The sequence below is a fragment of the Papaver somniferum genome, chromosome 2, assembly GCF_003573695.1.
Source record: "Papaver somniferum cultivar HN1 chromosome 2, ASM357369v1, whole genome shotgun sequence".
NCBI lineage: Eukaryota > Viridiplantae > Streptophyta > Magnoliopsida > Ranunculales > Papaveraceae > Papaver > Papaver somniferum.
In genome coordinates, this window is record NC_039359.1 from 153,881,258 (window position 1) to 153,891,849 (window position 10,592).

At 35.7% G+C, this 10,592-nt stretch overlaps 1 pseudogene; it reads left to right on the forward strand.

The window, feature by feature from the left end:
* The first annotated feature begins 2,613 nt into the window (after positions 1-2,613).
* Positions 2,614-5,624, forward strand: LOC113349495 (annotated as a pseudogene).
* The last annotated feature ends 4,968 nt before the right edge of the window (positions 5,625-10,592 follow it).

A 10,592-nucleotide genomic window follows, 5' to 3' on the forward strand; every position in this document is an offset into this window, starting at 1 on the left:
TTAATCTTATCTTGATCCATCAATGGTATTTGGCATGGATCTGGCCTGAAAATGTTGCTGGGAACTCTTGACTAGGTCAACAACAGATTGACTTTACTTTTTTTTATGTTGCAAAAATTTAGCAACGGCCGGTAACTGTTGCTAAATTTAGAACCAGAATAATAAACCCAGGTCCGGCTAAGAATAGTCGTTCTAAGTTTTTTTGGTTCTAAATTTCACAACTGCTATGTAGCTGTTGCGAATTTTCCATTTTGCAACTGCTTATAGCTGTTACGACAAAAATATAGCAACAACAGACAGTTGTTTCTAAACCTATTCGCAACAGCTAAAGCGGTTGCAAAGTCAAGAAAAAAAATTGGCTGAACCGAAAACCGTTGCAAGAAAAATTTAGAAACAACTAAACCCTGAGGCAAAGACTCTACTTATGTGTCGACGAACCTAAGAAAGTATTTTCCAATTGGCTGAACCGAAAACCGTCAATTCAGTTTAATTTTCCTTAGGATTAGTCGGTTCTATTTAGATAAACTCTGCTTAGCTATATCCTATTTTTGTTCCTTGCACCCTTTCTCCGAGATAATCCATTGAAAAGGAGAAGTTCATAGCTTAAGCATAGTCTTTTCTAATGCGATAAAGTAACATAGTATCTACTTTTCTTTGATAAAGGGGTATTTCCATGGATTTGCCTTGGTATCGTGTTCATACCGTTATATTGAATGATCCCGGCCGGTTACTTTATGTCCATATAATGCATACAACTCTAGTTTATGGTCGGGCCGGTTCGATGGCTCTATACGAAATAGCCGTTTTTGATCCCTCTGACCCAGATCTTGATCCAATGTGGAGACAAGGTGTGGCCGGGGAACATATTCTGTTTTCTGGCTTGTGCTTCTTGGCAGCTATCTGGCATTGGGTATATTGGGATCTAGAAATTTTTTGTGATGAACGTACAGGAAAACCTTCTTTGGATTTTCCCAAGATCTTTGGAATTCATTTATTCCTCTCAGGGGTCGCTTGCTTTGGATTTGGCGCATTTCATGTTACAGGCTTGTATGGTCCTGGAATATGGGTGTCTGATCCTTATGGACTGACTCGAAAAGTAAAATCTGTAAATCCCGCGTGGGGTGTAGAAGGTTTTGATCCTTTTGTTCCGGGAGGAATATCCTCTCATCATATTGCAGCAGGTACCTTAGGCATATTAATGGGCCTCTTCCATCTTAGTGTCCGCCCGCCTCAACGTCTATACAAAGGATTACGTATGGGTAATATTGAAACTGTCTTTTCCAATAGTATCGCTGCTGCCTTTTTTGCAGATTTCGTTGTTGCTGGAACTATGTGGTATGGTTCAAAAACAACCCCGATCGAATTATTTGGTCATACTCATTATCAATAGGATCATGGATATTTCCAGCAAGAAATATATCGCAGGGTTAGCGCCGGGATAGCCTAAAATCAGAGTGTATCAGAAACTTGGTCTAAAATTCCCGATAAATTGGATTTTTATGATTACATTGGTAATAATCCATCCAAAGGGGGATTATTCCGAGCGGGTTCAATGGATAGCGGGGATGGAATAGCCGTTGGGTGGTTAGGACATCCTATCTTTAGAGATAAAGAATGCCATGAGCTTTATGTACGTCGCATGCCTACTTTTTTGAAACATTTCCAGTAGTTTTGGCAGACGGAGACGGAATTGTGAAAGCCGATGTTCCTTTTAGAAGGGCAGAATCCAAGTATAGTGTCGAACATGTAGGTGTAACTGTTGATTTCTATGGAAGTGAACTTAATGGAGTCAGTTATAGTGATCCTGTTACAGTGAAAAAATATGCTAGACGTGCTCAATTGTGCGAGATTTTTGAATTAGATCGTGCTACTTTGAAATCCGACGGTGTTTTTCGTAGCAGTCCAAGGGGTTGGTTCACTTTTGGGCATGCCTCATTTGCTTTGTTCTTCTTTTTTGGACACATTTGGCATGGTGCTAATACTTTGTTCAGAGATGTTTTTGCTGGTATTGACCCTGATTTGGACTTTCAAGTGGAATTTGGAGCATTCCAAAAACTTGGAGATCCAACTAAAAAGAGACAGGTAGTCTGAGACAACATTTCTATGGTTTCTGTCGACTCTATTTTCTTTTCTTTTTGTGATTTAACATAACATAAAGTACTGGAGAAATCTTGATTTGAATCACCGTTTTTTCTTTAATTCTTGTCCTTTCTTTATCTTATCTGGGAGTTGATCCCAAATGAACATGTGTGGAAGCTATAATTGTAAACCACGATTAAATCTATGGAAGCATTGGTTTATACATTCCTCTTAGTCTCGACTTTAGGGATTATTTTTTTCGCTATCTTTTTTCGAGAACCACCTAAGGTTCCGACTAAGAAATAATTTTTCATTATCTCAATTGAAGTAACGTAATGAGCCTCCCTATAGGGAGGCTCATTACATTACTTCAACTAGTCCCCGTGTTCCTCGAATGGATCTCTTGGTTGTTGAGAGGGATGCCCAAAATCGGTATATAAGGCGTACCCGGTAAAACTTACAAGTGAACCAGATATAAAGATGACGACTAGGGTTGTTGTTTCCATTATTATATAATTTCAAGACCAAAATGGATCTATGATAAGATCGTTTATTTACAACGGAATGGTATACAAAGTCAACAGATCTCAACCAATGCAAGAGTATTTATGGCTACACAAACCGTTGAGGGTAGTTCTAGATATGGTCCAAGACGAACAAATGTAGGAGCTTTATTGAAATCGTTGAATTCGGAATATAGTAAAGTAGCTCCTGGATGGGGAACTACCCCTTTGATGGGTGTCACAATGGATTTTTTTGCGGTATTCCTATGTATTATTTTAGAGATTTATAATTCTTCTGTTTTACTGGACGGGATTTTAATGAATTAGGTCCATAAGAACCATGAAGTCCTGGCTTTTCAATAGAAAATGAACTGCTTAGGATTTTTTTATAGGGCATTCTGGTAGTTCGACCGCGGAATTTCTTTGTTTCGGTATTTCCGGAATATGAATGTGTGACTTGTTATAATTGATACTATTGATAATACAGAGAATAGGTCTGTCATCTCGACAGAGATGGTTCTACCCCTATCTGGAGCACGGAATCCATAGATCAAGAAAAATTTGAACTATGATTCATACTTACTATTTATACCTCGCGACCGGACTCAATTTTTTTTTAAGGGGCATAATTATCAACCAAAGAATTTTTAGTCATTACATTTATTCATTGAATAAGTGATGATCCACAGGTTCTTACTCAGAGAACCTTTGGACTTAGCTTGGGAGCTTTATTGAATCATCGTGGTTCTAGTATGAATCTGACGTTTCAATAAATCGATAGGGTCTCAACAAGATAATTTCTGATTTTTTGGCATTATCATCACAAAGAAGAGCTAAAGATGAACTTCTAGCTTTTTGGTCCTTCGTATCTTCAGAGAGACGATGGAATCCGGGATAAAGAGGAGTTTTACAAATTTCTATTACAATATAATATCCTTTTCCCTTGCAGCTAGTATTTGTGTGTTTGGGCTTGAGCTGTACGAGATTAAATTCTTATATACGGTTCTATGAGGGGGAGTCCCCTTGGTTTACCTATCTCAATAAAGTATATGATTGGTTCGAAGAGCGTCTCGAGATTCAAGCGATTGCAGATGATATAACTAGTAAATATGTTCCTCCTCATGTCAACATAATTTATTGTCTAGGGGGATTACACTTACTTGTTTTTTAGTACAAGTAGCGACGGTATTTGCTATGACTTTTTACTATCGTCCGACCATTACCAAGGCTTTTTCCTCGGTTCAATACATAATGACTGAAGCTCACTTTGGTTGGTTAATCCAATCAGTTCATCGATGGTCAGTAAGTATGATGGTCTTAATGATGATCCTGCATGTATTTCGTGTGTATCTCACCGGTGGATTTAGAAAACCCCGCGAATTGACTTGGGTTACGGGTGTGGTTCTGGGTGTATTGACCGCATCTTTTGCTATAACTGGTTATTCCTTACCTCGGTACCAAATTGGTTATTGGGCAGTAAAAATCGTGACAGGCGTACCTGATGCTATTCCTGTAATAGGATCACCCTTGGTCGAGTTATTACGAGGAAGTGCTAGTGTGCGCCAATCTACTTTAACGCATTTTTATAGTTTACACACTTTTGTATTACCTCTGCTTACTGCCGTATTTATGTTCATGCATTTCCCAATGATACGTAAGCAAGGAATTTCTGGTCCTTTATAGAAAACACAGATCCTAGATATTTGTAATCAATTATATATCTGTTTGGGGAGGAGGAGGAGTATTTCATTGCTAGAAATATGGATTACTGAAAAATAAGACATTTTTTTGGATATTTACCTTCAACTCTACAATATTGTATTATTTATTTGATATGAATAGTTGAAGTGGATTCTACGAAGAGAAAATGGATTATGGGAGTGCGTGACTTGAACTATTGTTTGGCCCGTGCAGATATATGATTTTATCCACCACATTGGAATTGACAACCAAATGTGTCTCTATTCCAACCACTGCGTACGCCACATATATGATTTTCTATGATCAGAGACGAATCATGTCGTGCATCACCAGGCTCCGTAAGATCCAGTAGAATAAGTGATGTGGTATGATCAAGATTATGTTGTATCAATTGAACTTACTTAATAGTATGGAAATGCATTCATTTCCTTTGCATCGATTTCGATCAATAATACTATCGGAGTGAAACAAGGGATCTAAAGAAGAACAGAGGCTAGACTATATTAGTAACAAGTAAATTCTTTGTATGTAAGAAGACTCGAGATATTTTTGGGAGAAAAAATTGCAAGGTATGAGACGACCCAAAACGCACTTGATCATGATCAAATTTTTAAGCCTACTTGGGTATTGGGCATTTACAAGCAAGAACTGAATTCTTTGCAATGGGTAGTTTCAAGTTGCAATTCCGTAAAATTGCATCCGGTAAATCTTTTCTTACATAGAGTCATATATGTGTGGATATGGATGACATATAAATTTTATATAGATTTATTTTACTCCTTTGATTCTTGCTCGAGCCAGATGTTGAAAAATTATCATGTCCGGTTCCTTCGGGGGATGGATCCATACGAATTCACCTATCCCAATAACAAAAAAACCGGACTTGAATGATCTTGTATTAAGAGCCAAATTGGAAAAAGGGATGGTTCATAGTTATTGTGGAGAACCCGCATGGCCTAACGATCTTTTATATATTTTTCCAGTAGTAATTCTAGGTACTATTGCATGTAACGTAGGTTTACCGGTTCTAGAACGTCAATGATTGGCGAACCTGCAGATCCGTTTGCTACTCCTTTGGAAATATTACCCGAATGGTACTTCTTTCCCGTGTTTCAAATACTTCGCACAGTACCAAATAAATTGTTGGGGGTTCTTTTAATGGTTTCAGTACCGGCGGGATTATTGACAATATCCTTTTTGGAGAATGTTAATAAATTCCAAAACCCGTTTCGTCGTCAAGTAGCTACAACTGTCTTTTTGATTGGGACCGCGGTAGTTCTTTGATCGGGTATTGGAGCAACATTACCTATTGATAAATCTTTAACTTTAGGTATTTTTTAAATTGACTCAACCGTAAAAAAATAGAAATAAAAAAACGACGTGTGTATCTAGGGAGGATTCACTTTGAAGCGACTAATCCCTAGATACACCTATTCAATAAAATTCTAGATTTACCCAAAATATATGGATCCTACTGAAGATCCAAAACCTTTTTTATTTTTATTTTCTAAAAAGGATGAAATAATTCCAATGGATTCAAAAAATAAAACTTGTTCTTTGGTAAATCAATTGCGAAACACTTTTGTAGAATATCTAATATCTATTTTACGTTCTTTTATGCGAAAATGATCTATTTTCATAAGATCTTCTTGACTCTTATTCAAGAGGTCTAATAATGCATATATATTGGACCTTTTGAGACAATTATAGATTCTGGGAGACAATTTTGATTGGTCAATAAAAATACATTTCAATGCTATATCAAATAAGAATTGTCTTTACATGATTTCCAGCGATATCATTAAATATGGGGATTGTAAGGAATCCACCAGAATGATCTAAATGGAGTTCCCCGGAGAATGAATTCCGGGGGTAGGGTATAAATTACTATATATAATAAAGTAGCAAAAAGAAACTAACACGTTTCCATAATAATAATTAAGGACTTTCTTTTTTTCTTCCCCAAGTATTTTTTTCTTATGACATGACAATACAATCTAGATTCTATAATTTTTGAACAAAATACCAACCTGAGTTGGGGTTCGGGTTGGAATTTGTATTCAATTGAGGCGTGGGCATATTTATTTGTGGTTCTAGGACCGGTAGTTCTAGGAGTCGACTCGGTTCTCTCAAATTGTTTCTCATTATTAAGAAAAGGTAACGAAAATAAAATACGGGCTTGTTTTATAGCAATAGTAATTAATCGTTGTTGTTTCAAGGTTAATTTATTCACTCGTCTAGATAATATTTTTCCTTGTTCACTAATAAATCGACTAATTAAAATCATGTTTCTATAATCAATTCGATTCCCCGATCCAATTGGGGGAAAACGCCTACGAAAAGATCGCTTGGATTTAAGAAAAGGTCGCTTGGATTTTTTCATTGTTTATTCCTTATCCCGAGAATACTTTTTCTGAATTCGAATTCATTTTTTATCCGACTGAAATAGGATTTTATTTGTTTATATATATTATATGTAATTTATTCGTGTTACTTCGAAAGGTAGCACACACACCCTCTACCTCGGGTTCGGTCTATTTCTTTATCTCCCCATGAGTTGTATGTTTGCAACAATAGGGACAAAATTTTCTCAATTCCAATCGACTAGGCGTATTGTGTCGATTCTTTTGAGTAATATATCTGGAAACGCTCGGCGATTCCTTATTAACACTGTTTCGTATACAACTGGTACATTCCAAAATAACTCTTACTCTAACATCTTTACCCTTTGCCATGAACCTCCCTTGAATTTTGGATTTACCCAACTCTTCGATTTTTGATCAGAAATCAAATTTGAAAAGATTTTGTTGTAATCAATAGAGTAATATAAAGAATAAGTAATACAACAATTTTTAACTATCAATTATTTTTAATCCTATTACATACAATATTTCATTTAAAAATCTTGTATGATTTATTTAGTTTTCCTAGATACCATTTATTTCTATTTTCTTAGGCCCTTTGAGTCTAACCCAAGTTTCACTGAGATTGAATCCACTTTTGTTTTTTCCTTTTTTGTCCTTCTATATTTTGAAAATGGGAAAAAAAATAAAACAAAGAGAGGAAGAAGGATTAGTCATAGATAATTTATTATCTCACTAATCTTCTTCATCCCTTCCCATGTCAATACCTAGAACTAGAATGAAAAAAACGGGAATGTCAATGCATCTGGGAATAAATGATTAATCTCTATCAATAGCCCTGTTAAAGACCCGAACCATAGAGTACTTAGCACAGGTTCCACAGAGAGATATGTTTTTATATCTCGCATTGAAAACTCTCCTTCTTTATTGTAATACATATATGATCAGATGTATATGTAGTTAAGGATCACTTTTATTAGTACGTGAAATCCCTAACAAAAATGGATATATACAACGACCCGGTAGATAAGATTTCCCTTTCCTTAAAACAGAAAAAGACGCCCTCCTCTTCCTGAGTATTACCAACAAATATTCATTTCTCTATCCGACGGATTTCATATGTAAATAATTCTTTTATTATATGTTATATGAGACCAAAAAGAACAAATTGCAAGCGAAATTTTTTATTATAGGGGGGAAATAATGATGTGGAGAACAAGACAGGGATTCTATACAATGACATTCTATACCAATTGAAAGGGATGTAGCGCAGCTTGGTAGCACATTTGTTTTGGGTACAAAATGTCACGGGTTCAAATCCTGTCATCCCTACCTATTACTTTTCCCGCGGACAGTAATTGAGATCGATCATAATAGTACATACATTATGATACTATAAACATGGAAAGTTTATTGAGCCTACAAAGATAATACTTTTTTATGGTCTTATCTATTGTGATAATAAGGCGCTCTTACTTCAGATCGGTAGAACGTGGGTCTCTAAAATCCGATGGCGTAGGTTCAAATCCTACAGAGCGTGATTCTGTTCTCGAATTACAATGAAATAACTCCACCAACTTAAACAGAAACCTTAATTTGACCTCCTGTGAATTAAAAACGGAGGAGGTCAAGCAAAAATGAGATGTAAATATGCAGTTATGAATAATCCAGCCAAAGTAATAGGAATTATACCTAACACGATTCCAAATAGTAAAACTTTAATCATTTCGGTTTGTTTGAAAGGGGAAAAAGAAAGGTAATATCTATTCTTAAATATAAATCTGAATCGATAAATGAATCTGAAAGATCAAGAATTGACAATTGACGTGGGAAGTCACTATAGAATACCTAGAACTAGAATATCACAGAAAAAGTTTTTTTTTTCTGAATTGTTCATTCAATTCATTTCAAATAAGTCGTATCTTTCTCAGACCAATAAAAAGAGCGGGAGTTACAGTTGAAGCCGCCAGTAGAAAACCGAAATAACTAGTTAGAGTAGGCATAAAGGAGCTAAATAAGATACGTTCTTTTTATACATATGGTGATAAAACATTTACCTAAGTTTACATTACATAAAAAAAAATAAACTGACAAAATCTTCTCCAATTAAAAGTTGTTGATTCATCAAACATTATAGACGATACTAACAAAGATAGGGTGACAAAAGTAGAAAAAAGATTGATCTAGTGATCCATCATCTGTAACATCTACCGATTCCGTTATTTTGAATCAACAGATTCGTTGAATAACTATTGAGTAAAGCAATATGGAGTAAAGTAAAAAGAACAAACTTTGTAGTGGAATTTCGTTCATTTCATAAAGTAAATTCTTTTTGAATCACTATGGAATCAAATCGAAAATATTTTCCATTTTGATCATTTATTTATAAATTGTATATAATAAAGTTTCATCTTTGGATCAAAGGACCTTATCACAACACCTGTCACCTCATAAAATGAAGTCATAGGCTCTTTAATTGTACATAATATCTCACAAATGCTAAGAAAAAAATATCGAACGATCGCTGGACGAAATAAGAGCTTTATTTCGGGACAACTCAATTCTAAGACTAGTCATTCTATTATATTTTCCTTTTAGGTTCTACATGCCGCCTTTCCATATTAGGGAATCCCTTTCTTGTATCTAGGTCAAGAAGGAAAATAACCTTTGGCTGTAATACAACAATGGTTGTATCACGAATATTGATTGATTCTTCATTTTTTTCTTTGGTCGAATACTATCTACTCCTATTATTGTATTACTTATCCATTCCTTGAACTGAAAGGATTCAAAGAAAAACCCGTTCTATACAACCAAGAAAAGAGGTTTCTAGATTTCGCATCTAATAGAATTGTGTGAATATGATAACATATTTCATTAATTATTAGAACCCAACCCGACAGACTCAAGCTTTCCCAAATCTTCAGTTTCTAGCCCAAACCTAGTAATGAAAAGAACCCTATACTACTACAATACATAAATTTTCAGTTGAATAACACATCCTTATATATGAGGAACAAAAAAGTAAGAAAGAGTTTCTCTAACACTTCTTTTGGAATAGGAATACTAGTTATTGTGTGGTTAGAAAGAAAAATATCTGCGGGGGTACAACAACGTATTGGACCCGAATACGCGTGTCCTTTGGGAAATCTTCAAGCTCTAGCAGACGGGACAAAATTACTTTTTAAAGAGGATTTTCCCCCATCTAGAGGAGATATTCTTTTATTCAGTCTCGGACCCTCTATAGCAGTCATATCCATTTTACTAAGTTATTCAGTAATTCCTTTTGGATATCGTCTTGTTTTAGCTGATCTTAGTTGTTGATGGTGGGTTTTAGTTCAGGGCTAAAATTATGAAAACAAATTTATGCGCTGACATCCTGCAAAGGATAAAGCCACTGATAAGTGATGAATACTTCTCCCCTTTACTAATTCACCTAAAATGGAGCATGTAGCAACAATCCCATATACCTTGTGAATTTATAACATTATTAATGTATGACCAGCCTTTTATTTCATGTACTGCTCCACTCTTATTATTGGTGCGGCATGATGACTGAGTGTTTCTCTCAGCAGAGAAACACGAATATCCAAGCATTAATAATGAAGCATGTACGAAATACTAACTCTCGGAGTGTTATACTAGCCCGATTGAGCATCTGGACTGTCCATATCAGTCTCAGAAATGATCACGACCATCCAACTTCACCAGCATGATTGGATGGCTCAGATCGAATCCATAACTCTCAAGAAGGTATTGGAGTATTCACCACCGACCCAATGCGAGCCCGCAAAAATCGTCCAGCCAAAGCAGCGCGGACGTGAAACCCTAATTTAGGGTCTGCGACACATTACATGTGTCGCGAAGCAGTCTCAACCATCCATCTTTGCAGGAATAGATGGATGGTGTAAATGTAGATTCAAAGGGACAAGAGCATGTCAACACA